Source organism: Globicephala melas, chromosome 5 (assembly GCF_963455315.2).
Source record: "Globicephala melas chromosome 5, mGloMel1.2, whole genome shotgun sequence".
Lineage (NCBI taxonomy): Eukaryota > Metazoa > Chordata > Mammalia > Artiodactyla > Delphinidae > Globicephala > Globicephala melas.
The window spans coordinates 75755749-75783429 of record NC_083318.1 but is presented as its reverse complement, the minus strand read 5'-3'; the positions used below and the strand labels follow the sequence as shown (position 1 = coordinate 75783429).

Below are 27681 nucleotides of genomic sequence, written 5' to 3'. Positions count from 1 at the left end.
CCCTCCGCCTCTCTTTTGTTATCTGAGTTCTTGCTCCGATGTTTCTGGTCTCCAAGACAGCCCTCAGCCATCACTGCCAGGGATTAAGATGCTTGTGAAATCCACCCTTGTGCTGCAAATGCCTTGCAAGGGTGTCCTTTGAAAACATTGACTTCTTTTCCTTTTTCAGCCCTGAAACAGTACTTACTGGGAGACAGTCATGCAGGAAAAAAAAAAAAAAAAAGAACAAAAGAACATGACTATTAGTTTAGAATCTTTGCAGACGATAGTCAAGAGGCAGCAAAGAAACTGAAAAGAAAAGGCTTCATAATCCCTTATTTGTGACTCCCAAGTAGTAGCTCTAAACATGACTTCTGCAAGCAGGTATCTGCTTCTGCCATCACTTAATCAGATAATCATAGGGCTGGGAGAGCCCTTAATCCACCCTTCTGCATTAGCCAGGGCCTGCAAGGCTTTCTGAAGATGGTTCCAGAATCTTCAAGTGCTGTCCTCACACCTACACTGGGAAAAGTAAGAACACTTGGGGAGAGGAGACATCTACTCCTTCTTGCAACAGAGGCAGAAAGACATAATTTTTGTCACCCAATCCTCTTTTCTTCCTGAACAATCTATGGATGGATATCAACCCTAGTCCTCTAATACCATATATTGTTATCATTATCCTCATTTCACCTATGGGGAAACTAAGGTTCACAGAGTTTAAATTACTGGCTATGAAGTGAGAGAACTAGGATAGGGTGACCAACCATCCCAGTCTGCACAGGACTAGGGGGTTTTCTGGGACATGGGACTTTCAGTGCTAAAACCAGGACAGTTCTGGGAAAACCAGGAAGCTTGTTCACCCTAGGTTTGAACCAGATCTCCAAAGCCTTTCCTTTGAACCCTGGTACCACCCTGAATCATCCTCAGCCTGAGATCTGGCCCTGGGACAGATGGGGCATCCACTGGCAGCACCATGACGAATGCAGAGTTCATTTCCCTCTGAGTCAGAGAACAAAGTCAGGGGTGTGAGCTTTGGGAGATCAACTCAGGACAGGAGGCCCTCTTGCAGGCTCCTCAGAACCATTGGAAAGATGAATCCGGGAGCTGACTCTCCAGAGAGGTGAAAACCAGACACAAGGGTGCACCCCACTGTTTATGCAATGCGTCACATCACAAGACATTTTACAGGAGACCTCAAATCACTGCCCACTGCACTGCCAGGGCCTCATTACAGAGACCTCAGAGAAGGTCACAGAGGAGTCAGGGTTTTGCTGAAATGCATAGAGCAGAATTGCACTGAATTAGTTAACAAAATCAGACCACAGCATATTTTTGCCAAAAGCAGAAATGAAGACCTTCAGACATTTTTTTCAGAGATGATCTACACTCCCTTCCCTCCTTCTTTCCCCACCTTCCCTGGGGTTTTCTCTCTCTCTCTCTCTTTTTTAAATAAATTTATTTATTTATTTATTTTTGGTTGCACTGGGTCTTTGTTGCTGTGCGGGCTTTCACTGATTGTGGCAAGTGGGGGGCTACTCTTCGTTGTGGTGCACGGGCTTCTCATTGCAGTGGCTTCTCTTTGTTGTGGAGCACAGGCTCTAGGCACGCGGGCTTCAGTAGTTGTGGGCTCACGGGCTCTAGAGAGCAGGCTCAGTAGTTGTGGCGCATGGGCTTAGTTGCTCCGCGGCATGTGGGATCTTCCCGGACCAGGGCTCGAACCCATGTCCCCTGCGTTGGCAGGTGGATTGTAAACCACTGCGTCACCAGGGAAGCCCAGGTCTGTAGCTTCTAATGAAAACTCTTCTCTCCCTTCAGCTGATCCACAATTTTAGCCCAAATTATTTTCAACCCTTTCTTTCTCCACTCTATAAAGCATGCAAATTGTTTTGTTCTGTCTTCAAACTTTATATATTTTTATTAGCTCAGTCCTCCTTTCTTCTTCCTCTGTTCCCAAGTAAAATCATTCACAGAAGTCAAATGTCTTAAACAAACAGAGCTCAGAGCTGGGGGGACCCATGGGGAGGAGGTGGGGCTGCTCTTCGTCTCCTGCCTGGGGCTCTGTGAGTCGCTGTTAGAAGCGGCTGTAAAGATCCCCCCCCCCGCCCCCGCCCTGTGCAACAGTCAGAACAAGGACTGTGTCTGGCTTTGACACCCAGTCAAGCGAGTTTTTACCTAAGGATTTTGTTTTTTTCACTCCTGCTCCCCACCCGCTGCTTTCTAAAAGCACAGGGCCCATCCCTGAAATTTCAGTAGTGGGTGTGGTGACACTCTTTCCTCACCCGTGTGTTAGGGGAGTACAAGCAGGCTGAGGTGGCCCCGACCTGCAACATCCTTCAGTTATTCATGGAAGAGGAAGCCTCTCAGGTGAGGATCCACCGTCCCCCCACCACCCTGCCCCGCCCCTTGAGAATGGCACACACTGCTTCTCTTGCAGCTCCTGCCAGCGGCGTTCAGTCCTAGTGCTGAGGGAGTCATGGGCGAAGCCAGTCATCCATGGGTGAAGAGAGATGCCTCCCTCCACCCTCCTCCCACAGACGTGGGGGAGGCTCCACATTACCAAGGGCCTTCCCCTCCTCTGACCATTAGCATGAATGGGATTTCAAAGGAAAACAATGCTCATGCCCTCCCTGGGTGAAACGAAATGCAATGAGAAGAAAAGGCAGCATGGGCCACGCCAGAGGGAACCGCCTTGCCCAGGCCCACTCATTCATGGGCGCTGCTTATAGGCTGCAGCATCTTAACCCCCAATCATCAGCTGACTCAGGACTCCATGAGGACAACAGATGGATTAGGTAAGGGGATGGAATCCACGCTTAGAATGAAATACCCGCAGTTCACCGAGTGGATGACCTAATCATTACTAGGTATACAACAAACTACAACGAATACAGAGTGTGATTATGTCATGACTTCCAGTCCCTCTTCACCAGGGAACTTGTGAAACCCACTGCCAGGAGTAGCCAATGGAAACACCTCCAACCCAGGCCAGCTGGCATCTTTTTCCAGATCCAGATTCTCTGTCGTCTCCTGATTCTCTTCTACTTCCCACACTGTTCTGCACCCCAGCCAGGCTGGACCAGGAAGGGCACTCTGGGAGTCAGAACTCCCACACCATCTGTAGAGAATTCTCAGTCTCTCTGTCTGCAAGTTCATACCTGGTGGGGCAGAACTTTCAGCAGGTATGCTTCTATATTCTGGTTACCCCTTTTCCCCATTTGCTTCTGTACGAGTCAGATTTTGACCCTTGGGAGGTTTGTATCCTTCACAGTGAATTTTCTTAAATGCCTTTGGTAGTTTTCTGTCCCTCAAGGAATGGCTTTTCTCTCTCTGCACCACTGCTTGGTTCCATATGTTCCATATTCATAATGTGGCTCTCTGCACTTCAGGGATCTCTAGCTTTGGGCAAGAAGAGAACAGCTGTCCAGATATCACTGCCTTCTATGCGGCTCTACCAATCACCTCTGTTTGCTGTAGCACTTGGGGGTTTTAGGTTTAAATACTTTGTGCCCATCGTGTGTGGGCTCTACAAAGAAGACTAAGGAAAATCTGGCATCCTGTTTTAAGTATTAGCAGTAGCTACTAATTATTGATCATGTACTATGTTCTAGACACTATGCTAAGATAATTTACCTACATTATGTATAGTCCTTACAGCAAACCTGTGAGATAAGTGTCATTACTCCCATTTTACAGCTGGGGAAACTGAGTCTAAGAGAAGTTATACAACGTTCCCTGGATCACATGGATGGTAAATGGCAGGGGTGGGGCTTGAATCCAAGTCTAAATGATTCAGAAGTCCATATTCTTTCCTTTCCGCCATTCTTCCAGTCACTCAACAAAAACTTATTTTTTTTTTTTACCAACCCCCAGACATTGCTATTTCCTTGTGGAGCGTAACATCTAGCTCACCTCATCCTTCATCCTAATTCTCTTGATTGTGACAATCGAGAAGAGAATTCCTGAAGCTTACCACAAGGAAAAGGTCTAGAACAGCGAAGAGAAGAAAGTACCTATCTGCAGGTATTAATTGGAAGTTTGTTAACCACCAGGAGAAAAAGAACTATGTGAGAATTACTGTATCAATCATATATTTCTAGTTCACACATCCCAGGCAGTAGCTGGAGCTCTGAGGCAGAGACAGATGCAAACATGTAGGATTATGTTATCCACCGAAATGTAATAGACAAGAGGAGGAGCAGGAAAATGAACCTTAAACCCCTATAGCCTGTTTTGCAATCTTTTATAATTAGTTGCAGTATTAGACTTGACGTTTCTAAAACGTCAACAGCATCCTCAATCCCATTTGACACAGGAGAAGAGGAGAGGCTGATAGATGGTGTGCTATTCCTTGGATATGCAGAAAATCAGTGGTCATATAAAGACCTCAGATCTAAACCTATAGAAAAAAATCACTGTGGCCAGCTACTTCCCTTATTTGTGGGTTGATGAAATAGTTTGTGGTTTTTTTTTTTTACGGTACGTGGGCCTCTCACTGTTGTGGCCTCTCCCGTTGCGGAGCAAAGGCTCAGGATGCGCAGGCTCAGCGGCCATGGCTCACGGGCCCAGCCGCTCCGCGGCATGTGGGATCTTCCCGGACCGGGGCACGAACCTGTGTCCCTTGCATCGGCAGGCAGACTCCCAACCACTGCGCCACCAGGGAAGCCCGATGAAATAGTTTTAATTTTGCTGAGAGCCAAAGCGTTTTCTCACTTAAAAAAAAAAAAAAAAAAAGCACACAGAAATTGAGAACTGATATTGTGAAACCCAATTTTTGAGACCAGGATTGGTGCCTAAGCACTAAAGATGTTTAGGTTATCATACTTTAAAGGATTTCTTGCATTGGCAGAACTGTTGGTAGCACTTCTCAACTACCTCCCTATTAACTGAACCCTGATTTTGTTTAGATATCAGGGAAATTTGTCTGGGGAATGTGGAACCTTCTCCTGGGCCCATAAGATGAAGCTTGATCAGTGTGATTCATTTCCTCTTTGCAGATGATGGATTTAGCCAATGTGGTGGTCATTTGATCCACTTCTCAGTAAGGAGACATAACTGGAAAACTGCTAATGTCTTCTGGATAGATTTTCCTCTCTAACAGAGATATTAAGGAGAAGGCCCACAGGTAGGCCACAGAAGACAGGCCTACCTGTCTTTGAATGTTCCTGTTTAAGGATGTAATGTACTGAGCTACTGCAGCAACCTTGCCACCATGAGGAGAGGCAACACTGCCACACTGGGGGCTACAAAATGAAAGATAGAAAAAGCCTGGGTTCTTGGTGACCTCATTACACCACTGGACAACCTGAAACCACATACCTGCAGAGTTCTTAATTGATGTAAAACTGCTCTATGGTTTTAGCCACTTTTAGTTTCATATCCATGATACATGGATAAAGAGAAACAGCTTGAAGCCAATGCATTATACAAGAGCAAAAAAAATGTGTCTGAAACAAGATGAGACTCTGCTGATGTCAGACCATCTGCCTGTTGGTTTGCACAGCCTTCAAAGGAATTTAGAAACTGAGTAAATAGCACATATTTATTGAGCAAACCCTTACTATGTGCCATACACTGTGCTGGGTGCTGGGGTTACAAGAGTGGACAAGTAGGCAAGGTCATTAAGGTCATGGAAATCACATTCTGGGAGACCGATGATAAACAGGTAAGCACAGAAGAATAGGTGAAAACATTCTTAGGCAAGTTTCAAAATATTTCTTCAAATCAGTCCTGAGTATAAACCTAGACACTGGAACCAGATAGATCTGGATTCAAATTCTACCCTTTGCTGTGACCTTGGGAAAGTCATTTAATTTTTCTGAGTATCAGTTCCCTCATCTGTAAAACAAACTCATAGGGTTGTGAGGATTAAATAAGCAATAAGAAGCTAACTCATAGAGTTATGAGGATTAAATAAGCAAACTCTGTAAAGTGTTTTACACAGAACCTGGCGCGTAGTCAGTTTCTCTAGATTCTAGATCACCATTATCATTGTCATCCTCACCGTCATTGTCATAATAATTTGTGCCAGGCACTGTGGGTGTCAAAAGATGAACAAGACATAGACCCTGCATTCAGGAAGTCTGGGAGGCAAGAATCCAGATTTGGAAGTCAAAGTTAGGCAATGAATTAGGCAGAAACAAAAGAATTCCTCTGGTAACCAGGGTTGGGGTAGGCTAAGACCCCTGTCTCTGCTTTTCTCCCACACATGTTTTATAACCATTATTCCCTTTTCCAAGAGAGAAAGAAATATTCTGAATGATTGCTGCTGTTCTTTCACATACAGCTGCTGTTCCCAAGAGAATCAAGTGGGCCTTTTCTAGCTCCAGTGAAGTGAAAAATATAGGATGTGTATATCTGGGTGGCACTTAGCAGTTTGTGCTGTGTACCAGCAAACACACACAGATATTCCCATAAATGATCTCACCAAACCCTCTCTCTCTTCCTTCATCCTCTTAAAATCAAACCCACTTAATGTGTTTAGTGTCGTGCAATTGACTGTTGACTGCTGTATCTAGCTGTAAAATCCAGATAAACACTGACTAACCGGGTCCCCACGCCCACACACATACCCTCACCCTTAGGAGCACTTCCTTTGATGGTCATACAAGCCACTGAACACTTACCCTGAGAGTGCATCTTCCCACAGCCTTGCTCACACACTGGCTTTTTATTTGAGCTCTCTTGGGGAATCTTGCAACTCTCAGATAGGAATTTCATTAACAAAGGAAGGGGAGGGGCAATTGGGAGGGAAATCCAGATGCAGAGGGAAAGAAATTAAAATTGCTTTCTAAGGGGACCTAAAATTGTATCATGCTAGCCTGATCCTCCCTTATAACTATTATTTGTATGTTCTGTGCCTGGGAAAAAAAAAAACAACTTTTCATTGATTGGGCAGTTGTCCAGGCTCTTAGCTTGGCATCCAGCCCGCAGAGCTGTGAAATCATCCTCACCAAGCCTACGTTTTGAAATGAGGCAACATCTAACTGGAAGCCCACTCAAAATAAGGAGCACAGCGCAAGGGTCCAGGGTCCGGTGTTTCTTCCTTCTCTTAGCCGCACATCTTTCATCTGATCTTGCTGAAGAGATCGACTCGGCTAAGAAAGAGATCAGGGACAAGAAGCAGTGCCGAGAAAGTTCCATGAGACGCTCAGAACTCTCCACCTGAATACTAAACCTGAATAACCAGGAGAGATGGAACTCTCAGGTGTTCTCCTCCTGCCCATGCTGCAGGTTTTTCAGGTCCCCGCTTAAGTGTGCACTCACAGGCATAAATAAACGTGCTACCCACAGCCTGCGTCAGCCAGCCTCGCCATTTAAGCAGGCTGGCTTCAGCCAATTTAGCTTCCAAATCCAGGGCTTGCCATTGCCACCTCCACGTAAGTAACTTTCAGAGGTTTGTTTTCATGCAGGGGAATGAACTTCTATAGAGATTGGACTGAAATGCTGTCATGACCATGTTTGCTATTCTGATGGGAAAAGGTAGAGGTGAAAGGGAGAATGGAAGTTAAGAGCCGGCCCCAAGCGGGGAGCCAGAGAATGCTGTGGGGTGTGAGGCATCAGAAGCTTGAGAACCTGCGTGGGGTGGAGGTGGATTTGGAGCTGGGGGGAGTCCGTGTTGGCCTTTGGGCCAGCAGGTGAGATGTCTTTCTTGCTCTCTCCTATCTGAAAGACACAGTGAAACCAGCGCTTATATGACCGTGCCAGAGGCATATGAATTTCTGTCATTTAGAAGTCGATATTGCGATTCTACTTCTTGCTGTAAAATCAGACATAGTATCATTTTAAAATATTTTTTGACCCAAAAGGAGTCAAAACTCCCAGAAGGGGAGGTGTCTCTGGATTGATTAGAGGTGGCTCCACTGAATTTGCAGTGCTATTTGTTGTTACGTCTGGTTCTCATAACGCTTAACAGTTATAACAACGAAAACATCGGTCTTGTTTAAGGTGAAAAGGAATCCCATGCTCTGGGGTTTTGAGGAAATAATAGGTTTGTGATATTTGAGCACCAGGTATCCAGTTAAGTTGTTAAGTAAAGTGGAATAAGAATTAAAGGCACAACACACCACAAAGCTTAGGTGAGAACATCTAAAAGGTAAGAGGAATGCAAAAAATTCCCAGGTAGCCCTGACAATCAACAGGGCCCTGGAGTGTATTTAGTGAGTAGGGTTAAGCATAGCCAGAGCCCAGAGAACAAAACAAAGGTACTGGGGACTGAGGAAGGAAAGAGTTGGGGGAGCAGATAGTAGGTTTATAATTAGATATCATATTCATAAAATGCATGTAGGACTAGAATAAGGAATAAAGCATGGCATGAATTCTATAGTTCCTCCCTTTGGGTTAAGAATCTGGGGAAATCCAAGAGCTTTTCCCAGGTTGCTCCCCTGCCCCCTGCCCCCAACACTCATGTTGATGCTCATTTTCTGGACTCCTGGCAGTCCGTGCTGCTAAATGAAGACCTCTGGTTTAAACAAATGCGTTATGTTTTAACTGAAACTGCTGACTAGGAAGCTACAGAGAAGTAGTGGGGAGTTGAGACCATTAACACAGGAGGCACCTCTTGCCACCACACTGAAGCTCAGTTGTAAGGTCATAAAGGTCTGATTGCCATTAAGCAAATAATGATTAAGGGGCTTCTCTGAGCAAAGATAAATTGGGGGCCAGGAGGAAGAGACAAGAAATAAAAGGTGGCTCTTGTTCTTAAAGAGCTTGAAATCTCAAGTACAAGGACATCAGTAATAAGAAGCCAGGCAAAAAAATAGTACATACTGTATGGTATAAAATGATAGAAAATGCAAACTAATCTATAGTAACAGCAAGCAGGCCAGTGGTTACCTAGGGAAGGGGAGCCAGAGAAGAGGGTTATATGGATGAGGAGGGTTTGGGGGTGATGGGTATGTTCACGACCATGATTGGGCAACCATTTCTCGTATGTGAAAATTTATCAGAGTGTACACTTTAAACGTGCAGTATTAGATGCCAATTATACTCAACAAGCAATACTTTAACAATCCATCTTTTTTAAACAATTAAAAGCATTTCTAAGGATTCACCTATGCAACAGACTGAAAATGAGTATTTTTGGAAAAAAAAATCCATTCAAAAAATAAAGTGGAGGACCAGACCGTCAGGATTGTGGACTTTTATAGAATTGGAAGGGTCCCAGAGATCATCTAATGCAGTGGTTGCACACCTGGAGAACTGTTTTTAAAAATACCTGGGACTGAGCTCAGCCCCAACTAATTAAATAAGAACACCTGGGTGGGTGGCCCCCTGGCACTGCTTTTTAAAGCTCCCCAGGTGATTCTAATGTGCAGTTGAGGATGAGAACCGGTGACAGCCAAACCCCTCACTTGACCCAGAGAGAGGGCAGGGTCTGCCCTTAGCCACACGACCACACAACCCCCGACCACCCTGTCCCAGGGCCCAGGGAGGACAGCAACAGGACCTCAGAGGATGAGGGATCCCCAAGACCATTACTTCTAGGTCCTCAACACGACATTTCCAATTCTAGCTAGGATAGGGTATCCGGCTCATTTCCAGCAAATCCTTAGAACCCAGACATGCTCCCGGCAGCAGGCGGGAGGAATTAGAGCCTCAAAGGTACATTATATAAGGATTGTGCTAACGTGTGAGAAGGGATGTTTCAAAACTTAAAGCTTCGGGTTTCCCTGGTGGCGCAGTGGTTGAGAGTCCGCCTGCCGATGCAGGGGACATGGGTTCGTGCCGCGGTCCGGTAAGATCCCACATGCCGCGGAGCGGCTGGGCCCGTGAGCGCAACGGGAGAGGCCACAACAGTGAGAGACCCGTGTACCGCAAAAAACAAAACAAAAACTAAAGCTTCCTTTTGTTTCCTACATAATATCTGGTCTAAGCCAGAAGATTATAATCGTTGAAAAGATCCGCAGTGGACGCACCAGGCGCCCTGCTCCGGGGGACAGCCAGGTGGTTCTTTGCGGAGCCAGCCCGGGTTCTCAGCACTGGGATGGGTTGATTCAGCACCACAAGGTTTTTTCATCGTGATTTCCGGGTCAGCACAGGCAGAAGCGTGAGTGGAGTGAGGTTTGTGGTTTCTGTTCTTCCTGCCTGTCCCTCACCTTGGCACCATGTGCCCCTGAAGGGGTAGCTGTAGGGCCGCCCCTGGGGCCACAGCGCCTCACCTGCTCTGCCTGGGCCAGCTGATCATGTTTCAAGTGACTTCCCATCTCTCCTCCAAGTCCGATAATTTCTAGTGTCTCATCCCCTTAGGGCTTTTCTTACCCAGCTCTGGAAAACTAATTAAAGTTATAATAGGGCTTCCCTGGTGGCGCAGTGGTTGGGAGTCCATCTGCCGATGCAGGGGACATGGGTTCGTGCCCCGGTCCGGGAAGATCCCACATGCCGCACAGTGGCTGGGCGCGTGAGCCACGGCCGCTGGGCCTGTGCGTCCGGAGCCTGTGCTCCGCAATGGGAGAGGCCACAACGGTGAGAGGCCCGCGTACCGCAAAAAAAAAAAAAAAGTTATAATAGACAATAATTGTTTAATGAGTTATGTCCCTCCCTGGTATATTAATAGGTTCCAGCAAGATAATGTTTATCTGGGAGTTCTTTGAAATGTTATATAAATATCATTACCATTTGGAGTAATCAGGAGAGTCAAAGTTTTAGGCAAAATTTATAATCCCTACTGGTCAGAATCCCAAGCAGCTTGCTGGGGAAAAATATACCAGAATTGGAAGTTTTCAATAGAAATCCTCAAATCACATCCCATAGGAAACTCCCTGCACACTGTGGGCCTTGAGAGATTTCTTTTTCTGCAACAGTCTATTCTTTGTTAAATGCATTCGTCCTCATCGGAGATGGCTGCATTTCATTTATCTTTCTGAGAAATGGAAAGTCACATTAAGGTCACTACAGTAGAGATAAAAAGTCAATACATTCTGCTCACAGGGCTTTATAAATATTACCAGCTTCCTTCTCCAGGGCAGAAGGCTGGCACTGGCAGAACAGCTTGCCCAGGCTTTGTGACAAGGGGCTTCTTTCCTTGAGGACCCAGTCCTGCAGCTTGGGTCCCCTTAGTTCCTGTGACTCCGACGGCCCTTTCTTCCATACAGAAAGCTCAGATTGCTGCAGCTCTTGTTGGCAAGTGGCAGCTGTACTAGGTAGGTCTAGCCTCTGAAGAGGGATGTGGTCAGGGGTGCACTTAGCCTCCCTCTGGGGAAGTAGAGTCTGCAGGCTGTGGGGAGCCAGGTGGCACAGAGACCTCATTGGTGAGAACAGCAGTGAGGAGGGGAAGGGGAAAGTAAGCATTATCCTGGGTCCCAAGGATATGGGGACCCAAGTGTTTGGGGAAAGGATTAGGCTGTTGCCACCAGGGCGACACCCCAAAATTGGTTTAATGCTGCTGTTCGGAAGCCAAATGTTCCTTCTTCTTGCCATTCAGAGTTTCACCAAAAAAAAAGTATTTTTTAATGAGTAAATTAAAAAAAAATTTTTTTTGCACCGCTGATGAAATAGGGTTGTAAAACAGCGACAGAATTTCTGCCTTCTTTGGATGACTTTTTAAAAAACATTTTCCCTTAATCTTTGTTTCCAAATTCTCTTAGTGTGGAATGGCTTATTTCCCTTGGGCACATTTTGTTAAGATTGTGTCATGACCTAACACGGATTAGTTTTTTGATGTTGTTGATGGCTTCCTCCAACTTTAAAAAAGCCAGGTGAACAGGGCTATGCAATGATGAAATTGTCAGAACGTGGCCCGTGGCCCAGAGCGATTTATGAAGTACTAATCTGCCCGTTAAAAACCAACACCTGAGGAGGGACTTCCCTGGCAGTCCATCAGTTAAGACTCCATGATGCCACTGCAGGGGGTGAGGGTTTGATCCCTGGTCGGGGAACTAAGATCCCTCATGCCACGTGGTGAGGCCAAAAAAAAAAACAACCCCAAAACCCAACACCTGAGCATCCCAAGGCAGCCCCTGGATCACCCCATCCTGTCCACAGGCCTCGGGCCAGTGGAGAACAGGCTTGAGGCTGCAAATAAAAGGGGCTGTCCTGACACAGGGGCTGTCTGCATCTGCCCCCTTCCTGGCCCTGGCTCCCTTGGCCTCCCCTGCCTTTCATGTGACCTTGATGTGGATTTGGCGTTCCATTGCTGTTGATTCTGAACACAGGCGGGGTTTGGGATGTATGAGTGCCTGACAAAGCAGGTGCAGGTCAGGCTGTCCTTTTTAATTGCTGGGAAAATGCCTTCATTGATCTTTAGGTGATATGGTGAACACTCTTCCACAGGACTCCAGTATAGGCAGGTCCTGGCAGTGTAGACAGGTCTACAGTCCCATGTAGACAGCCTAGCCTGGGAAGCAGAGTAGGGGTCTGGTGGTCAGGAACCCAGTCCTATTTTCAGCTCTACTTCAGCTATAATGGAATTTTAAAGCAGGAGGTAAAAGCCTAAAACATCACTGGTCCCAGTGGATTATTAATAGTGGCCACTTTCATTCTCAACAATTCCTGGCCATGAGCAATATACTCTATGGTTACTTGTGAATACAGTATATGAAGGTACAAGAGAGTAAAGAGAGTTGCCCTGTATCTTAGGATTAGTTGGAGGCTGAGCTGACTCTGAGCCCAGACCTCCCCATGCCTCATTCTGGCCTCTCTGCCGAGTCACTCACTCCCGCTTTGACTCAGGTTCCCTGTGGGAAGCACTGTATCCGTCCTGCCCAGACAGAGAGCTGTTTATTTATATTGGCTCACTAAAAAGAAGTTCAGTATGAATGCTGGGCATTCAAGGAATCGTTAATCACAAGGTCAGCTTACTCTGATATTTGCTTTAGGCTCTTGTTAGCTTATGGCCATGTTTAGGTCATGATAGAAGCTCTTTTGAAAGTAGGGAAGTTAACTGTTACCCACCCTCATATAATTTCTTATAATTTACTTCTGGTGGTTTTGATAAAATGTGACCAAACATAAAAATCCTCTCAGATCTTTCATGAATGAACTATTCTATCTTTACATGTTAAAACAAAAACAAAGTCATAAACAACATAAGGCAGACATTGATCAGCTCTAACCTCTTAGAGTACAGTGGGCAGAAAACTAATGGTGGTCATTCCAGCCATTAGATCTAGATGGATCACGATGGAAATTTCCTGTAATTCTTAAGAGCATGACAGATCTGCTTAGATAGTCTAGTCTTTGTTGATGTCTTTTCATTTCCTTCCTGTGAGGTTTCTCCCTTAGGAAATTTACATAAACAATTTTCCCTAGGGCTTATATTCCCTGCCTCCTTTCCGGATTTCTAGTCTATTGGTTCAGGAGTAGAATCTGTTTTATAAAAATCTTTAATTCAATAATTTATGCCCAGAAATGTCTAACACTTTATTGTGTATTCTTCACACTCTTTGTGGATAGTATTGGGTTGGCCAAAATGTTCATTTGGGTTTTTCTATACGATCTTATGGAAAACCCCAAATGAACTTTTTGGCTGGCCCCAATAGACTAGCATCCTTTGGAAATGACTAAAACTGAAGTTTTTGAAGCAGGAGTGAAGAAAGAGGGAGGCCTCTTCTGCCTTCATTAGCACGGTACCCGGTTCAGGGGTCCACAATTTAAAAGGGAGGAGAGTCCTTGGAACCTGCTAAAAAGAGCTCCTAGATGACGAAATAATTTTTTCAAAGTCTATAAAGAGTGGCAAAATGACCTGGTGTTATTTAAATTGGATAAGAGAAGACTAGAAAGCCATTTGATGATGGTGTTGAAAAGCGTGGAGTACTGTCATGGAGAACAATGACCAGCTATTCACCTTGCCCTTCGGGGAAGAAACCAAGCCCAGGGATTGGTGTAGGCTGCAGCATGAAGGGTATTAGGTGAGCCATGAAGTATTCCCTCATTATGAAAAAAATACACTGGAAAGAATTACACAGACAAGCTCTGAAAGATGGGGCAGTCCAACAGTGTTCTAATTTCAAGTCCTAATTCATTTCAAGTCCTAATTCATGTTCTAATTTCATTTCTAATTCAAGTCCTTTTTTTGGTCTTTAGGCTCATGTTGAGTTAACACATTCCTTAATTCATAGTGCACACAAGACCCTTCTTAGCTTTTACATCTCATTCTATTTCTTCTGTTCTCCCACTCTCCCTCTTTTTTGCTCTCTCTTTTAACTCAACACCATATTTTTATGGTCTACCTACATAGCTGATTAGGTCTGTAGGTCTACCTACATAGCTGATTATATTTCTAATGTTTCCAATGCATTACTTCTAACTCCATATATATAGTAACTTTGCTACTTATATACACTATTGGCTTATCTAATCCTTTAGTCTTCTGCCTCCAGTTCTCACCAATGATGCCATAATGAATACACTCGCACGTATACTCAACCACCCTTTAGATCTGGTTGGTGGGAGACAGGGGAAGGGAGAGGTGTGGGCTAGATGGCCTACGCTTTCTTTAAGCAATATGGAATATTGAACTGTCCATAAGAAATGGAGATGCGTGACATCATAAGTTCTAGTCTAGTATTTCAAACATTTAGGAGCTTCTCTGTGTTCCTTTACTAAGACTTTAAAAAGTGACCAAAATAATTTTCTGGAACTTAAAGAGTGTGATACCCAGCAATCTCTCCTTCTCAATGTCATCTTCTTAAACTTGGCTGGTCAGTTTTAGAAGCATTTAATTTCTCCGTATGGGTGACTGATTACTGGACAAAGCGAATGAAATGTTCTAAGAAATCTTTTTAGGCATAAGTTTGATGAAGTTTCTACAATGTTTTGCTACACTAATGGTTGCAAAAACGAATGTTATTAATTGCCCAACATTATATCCTGAATCACTGGGAAAGCTGGATTAGAACCTTAATAATGGTATTTTGTATCTATATACTGTTTATAATTTATAATGCTATTCATAAACTTAATCCATCTCACTGAATCCTACTACAACCCTGTGGTTGTAGTATAACAGCTTCAGTTATAGATGAAGAAATGGAGATTCAAAGCAATTAAGTGAGTTGTCCACAGTCACTTGGGGATTTAAGTGCTACTGCTGGAAGGAGAGTGTGGGTCTTTTGAGGCTCCATCCAGCCTCTTTCTGCAACATTATGTCTGATGCTCAGAGAAAGGATCTACTGTAGGTTCAGAGGTAGCTTTCTGGTGTTATCTGTCCTTTTCAATTATTTTGTGATGTTAATGATTAGGCTAGAGCAGCACACCCTCTGTTTATCCCGTTAGTTGAACACCTGTTCATAAAAACCACTCGATGGGGGAAAAAATAAGGTCCATATAACTGAGTATCATGGCAACAAGCAGCATGCATGGCTGGACTTTGGCATAACTTGGAGCTCTACAAAGAACCAGGTGTGTGTTATTTTATCCATTACTTAAAGTACAGTCATAAAATAAGAATGGTAGTTGGACCATAAAAAATAATAATTGATTCAAGTGTATTTGTGCAAAGAGAGAATTCCATTCTATCAAAGAGTCTTTTCTGCAAATGCACAAACAACCCGAGGAAGTTATGCCTGCTTACAATGGGCAGGTTTCAAAGGCCTATGAGCGGGCACCCTAAACATCTACCGATCATGCATGTGCCATCCCATGCAGGTCCCCAACTACTGTTCCTTACTCGGTAATTAGGGTTCAGGCAAAAATATTGTAGAACCCAGAATACATTTTCAAAAACAATAAAGCATGATGACATGTCCCCAGAATTACAAATGAACAGCCCTTTTCAGAGTCAGGCACTGGAATGAGAACATTTTCAGAAAGAAACTAATTTTTTAACATTCTAAAGTGACTGAATTGTCATAGAGAAATATGACAATTCTACTTGATTCTCAATTATCTATGTGTGGCTTATAGGGACTAAATTTTTAAAATATCAGACTGATTTCCATCATCAGCATTTAAGTTTTTGAGCATCCCTCCTTTTCTATGCAACAAACACACACGCCTCCCTAATGACTTAATTAATACAATTAATGTTCTACTAAATAAAACATAATTAGGAAGCTAAATGGGTCACACAAAAATTAATAACATACTCTAAAACATAAAAAGAATATTTGCCATTTTGACTTATTTGTGCCATTTTTCTTCTCCACAAACTCTTTAGAAATTTGATCTTTTTGTTACTTGCATCTAGGTTTAGCAGTGCAAATTTCCCTTTATGTTTAATGGTTTTCTTTAGAAATATTGAGACACCACCCCCCCAACCAATAACAGAACTCTGTCTAATTTCTTGGTGTATTAGGGAATCAGAGATTTTCAAAGAGGAGAGCTGATGATTCAATTTACTTCACAAGTCTCATGCTTCCTGTGTTATCTGGTTTGAAAAGCCCTGGCTCTGCACCATGGAAATCTCTAGTACAAGCCAGTTTTGTTCCTTTGTTTATATTTGATCATAGGACCAAACTCTGTTTGATATGTAATGGGTATTCACACTTACTAAGCATTAGCACAACTATACTAACAATACCCAAAGCAGGCAGAAGCCCAAGCATTATTCACCCTACCAGATAAATTTCTGTTCTATGTATTCAAACTGCAATAAAAATGAAAGGTCAGGAAGTTTGAAGCTATGGTATATCCTCTTATCTTTAACCACAGAGCTGCAACAAGTATGCTTTCTTAAGAGCAAAAAGCAGCCTCCTGTTCATTACTTTGGATAGGTGTATGTGGTTCTGTCCTCTAAGATCCTAGTAGACCTGCATCTTACTAACAGCAGCTCAGATGCCTAAATTCAACAGGTGCATTTTTACTCTCCCACACCTAAGTGAAAAATTTAACCTTTTACATATAATAAGGGGACCAGATATCTAGGTTTGCCTGGGACATTTCTGATGTAGGCCTGTTGTTCTGGTGTAATTATTCACAGCACCCCTTTTACAATTAAGTGTCCTCACTTAAGTGATGACAAATTATATGTCATGTTAATTTAACAGATAGGCTGAATATTAAAAAGCACCTTGGTTCAAAATATTTCATAGGCCCCTCAGTTGTTCTTTGAAGTGGAAACTAGACACAAAGTGTTCAGCAAATCAGAGACATAGGCTAAAAGAGGCCACTATACTCCCCTTGCTCAGGTCAATGACATCAGTAAACTGTTGATGAAGAATAACATGATGATTTGAAACCCAGACCATTCTGATCATCAGAATATTAAAAGAGAAATGATCTCAAAGGTCATGTGGCCCAATAGCTTCACTTTTCTGGCTGAAGAAATAATCATAACACTTCTAGAAATGTGTATGTTATTTTACAGTTTTCTAAATTGTTTCATGAGAATAATAATCTCACTGGTTCACAACTGGAGTAAATAGGCAAGGAAGGAAGTTTTTAGTCACATTTTACAGAGAAGAAAACTAAGCTGCAAATAAGTAAAAAACAAACAAACCATGGATTGGTTCAAGATGGCGGAGTAGAAGGACATGCTCTCACTCCCTCTTTTGAGAACACCGGAATCACAACTACTGACAACAATCATCGACAGAAAGACACTGGAACTCACCAAAAAAGATACCCCACATGCAAAGACAAAGGAGAAGCCACAATGAGACGGTAGGAGGGGCACTATCACAGTAAAATCAAATCCCATAACTGCTGGGTGGGTGACTCACACACTGGAAAACACTTATACCACACAGGTCCACCCACTGGAGTGATGGTTCTGAGTCCCCCTCAGGCTTCCCAACCTGGGGGTCTGGCAACAGGAGGAGGAATTCCTAGAGAAACAGACTTTGAAAGCTAGCAGGATTTGATGATAGCAGGACTTTGGCAGGACTGGGGGAAACAGAGATTCCACTCTTGGAGGGCACACACAAAGCAGTGTGCACATTGGCACCCAGGGGAAGGAACAGTGACCCCATAGGAGACTGAACCAGACCTACCTGCTAGTGTTGGAGGGTCTCCTGCAGAGGCGGGGGGCAGCTGTGGCTCACCAAGGGACAAGGACACTGGCAGCAGAAGTTCTGGGAAGCACTCCTTGGCATGAGCCCTCCCAGAGTTTGCCATTAGCCCCACCAAAGAGCCCGGGTAGGCTCCAGTGTTGGGTTGCCTCAGGCCAAACAACCAACAGGGAGGGAACCCAGCACCACCCATGAGCAGACAAGCACATTAAAGTTTCACGGAGCTCTGCCCACCAGAGCAACAGCCAGCTCTATCCAGCACCAGTCCCTCCAATCAGGAAACTTCCACAAGCCTCTTAGATAGCCTCATCCACCAGAAGGCAGACAGCAAGAAGCAAGAACTACAATCCTGCAGCCTGTGGAACAAAAAACACATTCACAGAAAGATAGACAAGATGAAAAGGCAGAGGGCTATATACCAGATGATGGAACAAGATAAAACCCCACAAAAACAACTAAATGAAGTAGAGATAGGCAATCTTCCAGAAAAAGAATTCAGAATAATGATAGTGAAGATGATCCAGGACCTCGGGAAAAGAATGGAGGCAAAGACCGAGAAGATGTAAGAAATGTTTAACAAAGATCTAGAATTAAAGAACAAACAAACAGAGATGAACAATACAATAAATGAAATGAAAAATACACTAGAAGGAATCAATAGCAGAATAACTGAGGCAGAAGAATGGATAAGTGACCTGGAAGACAGAATGGTGGAATTCACTGCTGCGGAACAGAATAAATAAAAAAACAATGAAAAGAAATGAAGACAGCCTAAGAGACCTCGGGGACAACATTAAATGCAACAACATTCACATTACACTGGTCCCAGAAGGAGAAGAGAGAGAAAAAGGACCTGAGAAAATATTTGAAGAGATTATAGTCAAAAACTTCCCTAACATGGGAAAGGAAATAGCCACCCAAGTCCAGGAAGCGCAGAGAGTCCCATACAGGATAAATCCAAGGAGAAACACGCTGAGACACATAGTAAGCAAATTGGCAAAAATTAAAGACAAAGAAAAATTATTAAAAGCAGCAAGGGAAAAATGACAAATATCATACAAGGGAACTCCCATAAGGTCAACGGCTGATTTCCCAGCAGAAACTCTACAAGCCAGAAGGGAGTGGCATGATATACTTAAAGTGATGAAAGGGAACACCCTACAACCAAGATTACTCTACCCAACAAGGATCTCATTCAGATTCGAGGGAGAAATCAAAAGCTTTACAGACAAGCAAAAGCTAAGAGAGTTCAGCACCAACAAACCAGCTCTACAACAAATGCTAAAGGAACTTCTGTAAATGGGAAACACAAGAGAAGAAAAGGACCTACAAAAACAAACCCAAAACAATTAAGAAAATGGTAACAGGAACGTACATATCGATAATTATGTGAATGGATTAAATGCTCCAACCAAGAGACACAGGCTTGCTGAATGGATACAAAAACAAGACCCATATATATGCTGTCTACAAGAGACCCACTTCAGACCTAGGGACACATGCAGACTGAGAGTCAGGGGATGGAAAAAGATATTCCATGCAAATGGAAATCAAAAGAAAGCTGGAGTAGCAATGCTCATATCAGATACAATAGACTTTAAAATAAAGAAGTTTACAAGAGACAAGGAAGGACACTACGTAATGATCAAGGGATCAATCCAAGAAGAAGATATAACAATTATAAATATATATGCACCCAACATAGGAGCACCTCAATACATAAGGCAACTGCTAACAGCCATAAAAGAGGAAATTGACAGTAACACAATAATAATGGCAGACATTAACATCTCACTTACACCAATGGACAGATGATCCAGACAGAAAATTAATAAGGAAACAGAAGTTTTAAATGACACAATAGACCAGATAGATTTGATTGATATTTACAGGTCATTCCATCCCAAAACAGCAGATTACACTTTCTTCTCAAGTGCGCACAGAACATTTTCCAGGATAGATCACATCTTGGGTCACAAATCAAGCCTCAGTAAATTTAAGAAAATTGAAATCATTTCAAGCAACTTTTCTGACCACAACGCTATGAGATTAGAAATCAATTACAGGGAAAATAATGTAAAAAACACAAACACATGGAGGCTAAAAAATATGTTACTAAATAACCAAGAGATCACTGAAGAAATCAAAGAGGAAATCAAAAAATACCTAGAGATGAATGACAATGAAAACACGACGATCCAAAACCTATGGGATGCAGCAAAAGCAGTTCTAAAAGGGAAGTTTATGGTTATACAAGCCTACCACAAGAAACAAGAAAAATCTCAAATAAACAATCTAACATTACACCTGAACGAACTAGAGAAGGAAGAACACAGAAAACCCAAAGTTAGCAGAAGGAAAGAAATCATAAAAATCAGAGCAGAAATAAATGATATTTATGAAACGAAATCATAAAGATCAGAGCAGAAATAAAGAAATCATAAAGATCAGAGCAGAAATAAGTATATCATGCCACAAAGAAAACAATAGCAAAGGTCAATAAAACTAAAAGCTGGTTCTTTGAGAAGATAAACAAAATTGATAAACCATTAGCCAGACTCATCAAGAAAAAGAGAGAGAGGACTCAAATCAATAAAATTAGAAATGAAAAAGGAGAAGTTACAACAGACACCACAGAAATACAAAGCATCCTAAGAGACTACTACAAGCAACTCTATGTCAATAAAATGGACAAACTGGAAGAAATGGACAAATTCTTAGAAAGGTATAACCTTCCAAGACTGAACCAGGAAGAAATAGAAAATATGAACAGACCAATCACAAGTAATGAAATTGAAACTGTGATTTAAAATCTTCCAACAAGCAAAAGTCCAGGATCAGATGGCTTCACAGGTGAATTCTATGAAACATTTAGAGAAGAGCTAACACCCATCCTTCTCAAACTCTTCCAAAAAATTGCAGAGGAAGGAACACTCCCAAACTCATTCTATGAGGCCACCATCACCCTGAAAGCAAAACCAGACAAAGATACTACAATAAAAAGAAAATTACAGACCAATATCACTGATGAATATAGATGCAAAAATCCTCAACAAAATACTAGCAAACAGAATCCAACAACACATTAAAAGGATCATACACCATGATCAAGTGGGATTTATCTCAGGGATGCAAGGATTCTTCAATATATGCAAATCAATCAATGTGATACACCATATTAACAAATTGAAGGAGAAACACCATATGATAATCTCAACAGATGCAGAAAAAGCTTTTGACAAAATTCAACAGCCATTTATGATAAAAACTCTCCAGAAAGTGGGCATAGAGGGAACCTACCTCAACATAATAAAGGCCATATACGACAAACCCACAGCAAACATCATTCTCAATGGTGAAAAACTGAAAGCATTTCCTCTAAGATCAGAACAAGACAAGGATATCCACTCTCACCACTATTATTCAACATAGATTTGGAAGTCCTAGCCACAGCAATCAGAGAAGAAAAAGAAATAAAAGTAATACAAATTGGAAAACAAGAAGTAAACCTGTCACTGTTTGCAGAAGACATGATACTATACATAGCGAATGGTAAAGATGCCACCAGAAAACTACTAGAGCTAATCAATGAATTTGGTGAAGTTGCAGGGTACAAAATTAATGCACAGTAATCTCTTGCATTCCTATACACTAATGATGAAAAATCTGAAAGAGAAATTAAGGAAACAGTCCCATTTACCATTGCAAAAAAAAGAATAAAATACCTAGGAATAAACCTACCTAGGGAGACAAAAGACCTGTATGCAGAAAACTATAAGACACTGCTGAAAGAAATTAAAGATGATACCAACAGATGGAGAGATATACCATGTTCTTGGATTGGAAGAATCAATATTGTGAAAATGACAATACTACCCAGAGCAATCTACAGATTCAGTGCAATCCCTATCAAATTACCAATGGCATTTTTTACAGAACTAGGACAAAAAAAAATCTTAAAATTTAGATGGAGACACAAAAGACCCCAAATAGCCAAAGCAGTCTTGAGGGAAAAAAACAGAGCTGGAAGAATCAGACTCCCTGACTTCAGACGATACTACAACGGTACAGTAATAAGACAGTATGGTACTGGCACAAAAACAGAAATATAGATCAATGCAACAGGATAGAAAGCCCAGAGATAAACTCATGCACCTATTGTCAACTAATCTATGACAAAGGAGGCAAGGATATACAATGGAGAAAAGACAGTCTCTTCAATAAGTGGTGCTGGGAAAACTGGACAGCTACATGTAAAAGAATGAAATTAGAACACTCCATAACACCATACACAAAAATAAACTCAAAATGGATTAGAGACCTAAATGTAAGACCAGGCACTATAAAACTCTTAGAGGAAAACACAGGAAGTACACTCTTTGACATAAATCACAGCAAGATATTTTTTGATCCTCCTCCTTGAGTAATGGAAATAAAAACAAAAATAAACAAATGGGACCTAATGAAACTTCAAAGCTTTTGCACAGCAAAGGAAACCATAAACAAGACCAAAAGACAACCCTCAGAATGGGGGAAAATATTTTCAAATGAATCATAGGACAAAGGATTAATCTCCAAAATATATAAACAGTTCATGCAGCTCAATATTAAAATAAACAAACAACCCAATCCCAAAATGGGCCGAAGACCTAGACATTTCTCCAAAGAAGACATACAGATGGCCAAGAAGCACCTGAAAAGCTGCTCAACATCACTAATTATTAGAGACATGCAAATCAAACTACAATGAGGGATCACTTCACACCAGTTAGAATGGGCAGCGTCAGAAAATCTACAAACAACAATGGTTGGAGAGGGTGTGGAGAAAAGGGAACCCTCTTGCACTGTTGGTGGGAATGTAAATTGATACAGCGACTATGGAGAACAGTATGGAGGTTCCTTAAAAACTAAAAATAGAATTACCATATGACCCAGCAATCCCACTACTGGGCATATACCCAGAGAAAACCATAATTCAAAAAGACACATGCACCCCAATGTTCATTGCAGCACTATTTACAATAGCCAGGACATGGAAGCAACCTAAATGCCCATCGACAGATGAGTGGATAAAGAAGTCATGGTACATATATACAATGGAATATTACTCAGCCATAAAAAGGAACGAAACTGGGTCAGTTGTAGAGACGTGGATGCATCTAGAGACTGTCATACAGAGTGAAGTAAGTCGGAAAGAGAAAAAGAAATGTCGTATTTTTTTTTTTTTTTTTTGGCGGTACGCGGGCCTCTCACTGTTGTGGCCTCTCCCGTTGCGGAGCACAGGCTCCGGATGCGCAGGCTCAGCGGCCATGGCTCACGGGCCCAGATGCTCCACGGCATGTGGGATCTTCGCGGACCAGGGCACGAACCCGTGTCCCCTGCATCGGCAGGCGGACTCTCAACCACTGTGCCACCAGGGAAGCCCACAAATGTCGTATATTAACGCATATATGTGGAACTTAGAAAATGGTACAGATGAACTGGTTTGCAGAGCAGAAATTGAGACACAGGAGTAGAGAAGAAACGTATGGACACCAAGGGGGGAAAGCAGCGGGGTGGTGGTGGTGGTGGTGTGATGAATTGGGAGATTGGGATTGACATATATACACCGATGTGTATAAAATGGATGACTAAGAAGAAAAAATAAGTAAATAAAAAATAAACATAGGGCTTCCCTGGTGACACAGTGGTTGAGAGTCTGCCTGCCGATGCAGGGGACACGGGTTCGTGCCCCGGTCTGGAAAGATCCCACATGCCGCGGAGCGGCTGGGCCCGTGAGCCACGGCCGCTGAGCCTGCGCATCCGGAGCCTGTGCTCCGCAACGGGAGAGGCCACAACAGTGAGAGGCCCACGTACCGCAAAAAATAAATAAAGTAGGCATTTACAGTTAGAAAAACAAAACAAACAAACAAACCAAAAAAAAAACTACCTCAGCCAAGGTCATGTGACTATTAAGTGGAGAAGTTAAAGTTGAAATCCAGGTCTGACTCCTTTCCCAGTGCTCTTTCCATTATTCTATACCAGTGTAGTATTTTCAATCATTAATGAGTAATTTCACTCATTAATGAGTGCAGAATAGTTCCTACATATAATTTATCTATTACAGATATACAAACATTCCCTCTGTAATTAATGCTATATACTCAAAAGAACTTTAATTCTGCTTCTCTTTCTCTTTCCACCTACAAAGAGCTCTGGCCAGCAACTAAACTGTTCTTGTCTGACAGCGCCACTTAGGGGCTGGCTCAGGAAACATGAGGCACAAAATCTTTCCTACCCTCTTCTTCCTTGTTCCTTGGGTAGAAGGATGAGGAGAAGTCCATGCAAAGTAACCTCTGGCTTTTTCTTTATCGTTCACCATTCACATCATTAATCATATCTTAGACGACCTACTTTTCACATGAATACTTCTCAGCATTCCCCTTCTTTCCTTCTTCCTCTTTCCACCTCCTTATTTCATCTATGACACACAAAAACTACAGCTCTAATTATTATGCCTTTATATCAAGATAAAGAAAAGTCATATTTCTTGAAGTGAAAAGGAAGTTCAACCAACATGCATTCAATAAGTATTCACCGAACACCCAACAATGTGTCAGGGACTATTGTGTATACTTGGCATATATCGTAGTTGTGCTATAAACCTCTAATATTCTCAAAAGCTCCCTGAAAACCCCTTTAGTATCTGCACCAAAACCTCACCTCTCTAAGTCAAATTTTAATTATTGGGTTGGCCAATAAGTTTGTTTGGTTTTAAGTAAAAATAAAAGACCCATTTTTCATTTTCACCAAGAACTTTATTGAACAACATATTCACTAACCAAACTTTTTGGCCAACCAATAAAACTGCTTTTTCTTAAGCATTACTTTCAAAATAAAGAAACAATTTCTTATTAAATTTCACTAGGATATTTCATCAGGATTATTTTCTACTTTTTACCAGTTATGAATACATAGCATTTCAGTTACACTCCCTTTTGTGGGTTAGCCTGGGATTCTATCTACAATTTACAGTGTTCTTCCTAAAGAAAAGATTTTCTGAATTTGTAACAATCGTGTGGAGATAGACCTTTGGAAAAGCGACCTGTTTACAAGATGGCGATCTCCTCTAAGGAGATTGTGGAAATGGGATTGCTCTCTTTCATTTGCCCACTTATTTCTAAGAAGGTAGACTAAATGCTCCACTTATTTCACAGAAGAAGTCTAAGGTTTTATTATTGGCTTTCATCATTTTTCCATGTTTCCACATACAAATCTTTGGATTAGAACATGAGCTGGGTTATCAGTGAAAATAACTCAGTGTGCATGCAAAGAATTTTATATCCAGGGTTAATTAATGATTAATTCACTGCTGGAAATCAGTCACGGACACCCTCCCTTCCAATAGCTTTTCATAATATCTTGCTATTTTCTGTAAGCGGCAGTAAAAAGACTAAACCACTGATGGATTTGTCACAACAATAGTTTTAGGAGGTTCCCCAATCAAGTCAACAAAACTTTGTACATGTAGGGATTAAAACAGCAGCAATAGTCACTAAGCTCCAGCTGGTCTGGTCGAAGCCAACTCTTCTATTCCATTCTGTCAGATGCTGTAACTTTTTCTCATTTGTGTACTGTATTATTCACATAATGTCATCTTTCACTTACATCTGTACCAATTAAAGAAGAGCATGTGGGGAAAAGAAAGCCAGCCTGGCTGGTGGTGCTGGTGGTATTAACTGAAATCTCTAGCTCATCCATTTAGCTGGGTCAGAGCCACGTCTGGTCACCAAGGTTGAGAATCGTGTCACAGGGAGGGAAGCTCTGCTCCCAGACTAGCGCTGCCCCACAAGGAAGCCGGAGCAGACAGAGGACACTGCCTGACTCCTGTCCCAGGTGCACCACTCAGTTTTACTGCCCCTTTTCCACTACCACCCATCAAGGCTCTTCTGTCTACATAGCTACTTGGTACACAGAGGAAATGCAGTGTAGTAGTTAAGAACGTGGATGCAGAAGTTAGACTTTCTAATGCCTTTCTAATGGGTTTTAATGCCCGCTCTGCCACTCACTTGATTTGTGATATGGGGCAAGTTATATACATCTCCTTGGGGAAGGTATATGTTTCCATCAGTTTACACACGTGTAAAATGGAGACAATAAGCGTGCCTAACACATAGTGTTACTGTTCCTCTAACGATTAAATGAGTTAATATGTCTAAGACATTTAGGACTGTTCCTGGCACACAGCAATTAAAAAATATATGATGTTATTATTATAACAGGTGAGGTTTCTGTATCTGATTCAAAAGTAGGAATCAGCTCTGTGTTATTTGAGGCAGTGAGGACCAAAGGGTATTAGGAGGCAAGAACGTTATTTTTCCCAATGTTATGTTTTGGTTTTGAACATGGCAGTTCCTGGTTGTTGAAAACACAGAGCACCGTCTTCCAAACTTTTGTCCTAAATCAAGTCATGCCAGATGCCACTGGTTACATTCAGTTCAACAGTCATACAATGAGCACCTATTAAGTGGTGGAACTCTTAATGAATGCTGGAGAGATGGAAACGTATAAGAGATGACACATCTACCACAGGAGAGCACATGATTTGGTAGGGAAGACAAGCCATGAACAAATTATTTCAGAACAATTAGGTCATTATTCTCATAGGCCAAGATGGCCTCAAAAAATCTACTCACCAATTCATAGAATAATTGTTCCTGCTTATTATTAACTTCCTCACTACTCATCTTCTGTCCTAGTGATGCTTCCTCAGTAGTAGATGAGAGGAAAGAATAAGTTAGGGAGTGGTGGTGAGGAGTGAGCAAAGAAACAAATATTTTAGTGAAAATGTCAACAACTAAGTTCAAATCAACGTACAATGTGTAGAATTTTGCTAATGAGAAAACCTGCCACCCCCATGTGTTAGGCTTGAGAAGCTCCATCCAGAGACACATCTTTCAATGAAGCAGCATTTGATTTTTTAAAAAAAGGTTCTGATTTCAACCATTGTACGTTACTGTTCCAGAAAGAGTGAAACTTACAAACGATTCTTACCAGTTTGCCACCCAGAAGACCTGCCCTACTGAACTCCTTGCTCATGGTCATTTAAAGAACAACAGTATCAGTATCTTCCACAAGCAAGCACTTTACAGTTTAGAAACGCTTTCCCTACAATGATATCAGATGAACTTTACAACAGAGCTGTGAGCTAGACTCAGGTGTGTATTATTATACCCCTCTTCGCATGAAAGAAATGGAGGCTCAGCAAAGTGGTATTTCAAAGGATTAGTATTCAGGATTTCTAATTATTTGACCTTTTCACTACGTTAACTCAAATTTCATCTCACTCTTAATTCTGCTGGGTTTCCTGAAACCGAGGGGCTTTTAAGCCAAGAGGAAAGCAAGTCTAAAGGGGAGGACCTGGAAAGTACGAAGCTGAATTGGCAATTACACAGAGCACATATAAAAGCACATGTCAGATATGCAAAACTTAAAAGAAGGCAGCACTTCATATTTTTAAGCCTTGACTTAACTACTAAGAGATATGCAACCTCTGAGCAGGGCTGAAACACTGAAAACCAAATCTGATGACACCTGTGCCTGACAAAACTTGGGGAATGAGACGTACTTGGGATGGTATGGTCACTGGCGACCAGTTGGAATGGCATGAATTCAAGCACTAGTTGGCATCTCAGCCTTCCTGCCCCATGGAGTCAAGTGCAGCATGTTCTGGGAGAACAGCGTGCTTGTCATTGTGAGATGGCGGGTGGTTCTGTGTGTGCCCGTAGCTGTTACACTGGGTCAAAAGTTAGGAGCTCAGATCTTACCAAACTTG

At 42.3% G+C, this 27681-nt stretch overlaps 2 protein-coding genes across 11 annotated transcripts in view; one reads left to right on the top strand and one right to left on the bottom strand.

Moving 5' to 3' along the window:
- LOC115865665 (RE1-silencing transcription factor-like) overlaps window positions 1-27681 on the bottom strand; it is a 284605-nt gene that overhangs the window by 201486 nt on the left and 55438 nt on the right. Inside the window, exon 1 of one of the 10 annotated variants that reach the window (XR_009564022.1) lies at window positions 6606-6634. The exons of the other annotated variants lie outside the window; for them this stretch is intronic. The gene's annotated coding sequence lies outside the window, so the exon portion shown is untranslated. Of the gene's footprint in view, window positions 1-6605; window positions 6635-27681 lie in introns of those variants that run through there. 10 annotated transcript variants of the gene reach the window in all.
- HOPX (HOP homeobox) overlaps window positions 6851-27681 on the top strand; it is a 34170-nt gene continuing 13339 nt past the window's right edge. The window contains exon 1 of the mRNA XM_060299408.2: window positions 6851-7358. The gene's annotated coding sequence lies outside the window, so the exon portion shown is untranslated. The remainder of the gene's footprint in view (window positions 7359-27681) is intronic.